This window comes from Trachymyrmex cornetzi, unplaced genomic scaffold, assembly GCF_001594075.2.
Source record: "Trachymyrmex cornetzi isolate Tcor2-1 unplaced genomic scaffold, Tcor1.1 scaffold1894, whole genome shotgun sequence".
Classification (NCBI taxonomy): domain Eukaryota; kingdom Metazoa; phylum Arthropoda; class Insecta; order Hymenoptera; family Formicidae; genus Trachymyrmex; species Trachymyrmex cornetzi.
In genome coordinates, this window is record NW_017296521.1 from 13,264 (window position 1) to 16,115 (window position 2,852).

The following is a 2,852-nucleotide window of genomic DNA, read 5'->3' on the forward strand; positions in this document are numbered from 1 at the left end:
AGCCCTTTAGGGCCATTCCACACAAATTTGCATAGCCGTATAAACATTAGTTTATACGGCTATGCAAGTTTGCCCCCTTAGTCTTTCGTCTTAAGTTTTTTTGTGTCATGGCCTTTAGTTTTATGTCATGCGTTTCGCGATATTCGGTACTTTTCGCAGCTGCGGAACTCGACAGCCACGGGTTTCGCATTGCGGCCGATCTACATCGCGTGATCGCCTATTTTTGTTCGCCACATTTAACAGTTGTTAATAAGCGCATTTCGTGATTAAAACAAATATATTTTTATATTTGAAATATTACCGAAAATTAGAATATTCTTTTCCCGCAGTTTTTGATTTCTAAAATTAAATTAACTTTATTTATGCCTCAAGTCGAAATATACACATTAAAATGAAATCCATTCTAAGTTAATTAAAAATTAACGTTTTTTTTGTGTAACTCTAAAACATGATTGATATCAAAGAACTTCCTCTTAATTAATTAAAATTCCAAAAACATGTTTTAATAGTTTAGTTTAGGAAAACTTGTTCCAAATGCGCTTATTACCGAATGCTACATATCATTCTTTTTCAATGAATGATCTTCTCACCTTAGTTTGATTTAATTTTAAAAGAATTCGCGAAGTGTCGCGAAATGCGCACTGCTTCAGCCATGCATTACGCATTGTGACAAACTTTGAAAAATATTATTTTCAAAGTACAGCGATTTCAAGCTTGACCTGAACTTTACAGACCGCATCTGCCTATCCATTCATCGAGATGTTTCCTAGGGAAAATTAAATTGTCCATCCTCGGAAGTCCATTCTCGACTATCACGAGAAATGCATATCATTAAACTAAAGTTAGTTTCACTTTGCGTATTCTACATTAATTAAAATAAAGATATCGCGAATTTTTTCTCGTATAAGCATTGTTAAATTCACGCGATTACAAAGGATTTCTATTTTATCTGGGATTGTGAAAATTTATATAGAGAATGTTATCTTTGTTGCACTTTACTTTTCGCGTGCTTGCGGCTAGTCCACGAGTACCGCATCTCACATCGAGATTTTTACTAATATTAATGACGTAATAGAATAACGCAATTTTTATTGTGTACATATCGATTTTTGTTAAAGTATGTGATTCAAAACTTCCTGCCTCAACAGACTGAAGTGATAGAGCTTCAGTATATTCTCCGATTATACTTTCTGACCGCGAAAGGCTGGAGAGAGATGTTCAAGTTATACTTACGAAAGTAAACGTTCAATATTTGTAATATTTTTCTGACAATATTATATAAAAAGTTATATTTATATTTTCGATGACCGAGCGTTACTTGTTTTTTTTCCCTCTTTCCTTTTATATGCAGACATAAAAATAAGCTTCTGTTCTTTTTAGCTGAATTTTTGCACGAGTTCATTTTTCTTCCTTTTCTCTTCAGAAGAAAAGAAGATGAACTGGTGCAAAAATTCAGCCAAAAAAAAACAGGCCTATCAATAGGAATATTTAACATTTCAGAAATATGTTATATAATTTGGGATCTCCGATGCATCTTTTTCTCAGTAAAAATTTAATATGTAATGTGTACGTTATTAAATTTTTATGCAGTATATTTTTCGAGACTAGGTGATAATCGGTTAAGTATATTTGTTATTAGCCTAATCAAGACACTTTGACCTATACACACAAATACCAAACTCATAACACGTTGCACTATTGCATTATATAAATTACTTCTCGCAAAACAACGTCCCCAACCTAAATTCCATATTAGTCTCTCGTAGACCTCGTATCTGTTTCCGATGAACAACTCACCCATTTTCAATGAATTATGTATTTCTCGCACGCGTTAATTATACTAATTTGGCATCTCGGAAGAAGATAGAATTGAGATCATCGAGAATTAATGCGAGATTAATAAATTCCGTGCTTTTTGCATTCTATTTTCCAAGATCGTTTCAACTTTTATTTTGAGTTGTATATATTTATTTGTGGCGTGAAAAATATTGTACGTAATTTATCAGGATTGCCACAGAAAATGAATTTTAAAATTCCTTGACTTTTTCAGGTTTTCCAGATAAAAAATGGTTGGATATAACAGGGCAATAGGAGTCCGCTGAGCGCGGACTAATTATTAATAAAGTTGTTTTGGTTTGCACAAGAATTACCGTGCTCGACTTCTATTGCCCTGTTGTATCTAGTCATTTTGTATCATTAAGGAGTCTTTAGAAATTAATTTATATTTCCAGATAAAAATGAGAAATTTCCATGACTAATAAAATATATAAAAATTTTAACATTATAAAATATGCAAAAAATTTTAACATTTAGAATCCTTACAAGGATTGTACGAAAGCTAGCTTATATCATTAAAAACACGAAAGAAGCTTAGTAACATAATAAAATTTTGGGGGCAAATTCAAGCCAATAAAAACATAATTAATATTGGAAAAAGAATGCAGTTATGACGAATAAGAGCGATCAAATAAAATTACTGAATAAAATAGAAATTTTAATTATTTTTTTAATCATTTGAAGTGCATGAGTTTTGAAAGTATTTGACTATAAACATCAGATATAATATTTTAAAAATTATAAAAATTATTTGAAATATATAGGAGCAGTTTAAGAGAATTGCAAGCAAAGTTTAAAATTCCAGTCTCTTTTATATTTTCTTTTGACATTTTTCCCGGTTTTCCATGACCAATTTTAATTTCTCTGACTTTTCCCGGTTTTCCAGGTCTGTGGCAATCCTGATAACGTACGTCAGGATTAAGGGAGGGGTATAGTTAATTCGGTCAAAAGAAGGCATGTTTTTATGAATTTTTTTAGGCGCTCTGGTTAGTGCCAGTGTATTGAAATAAAATTAT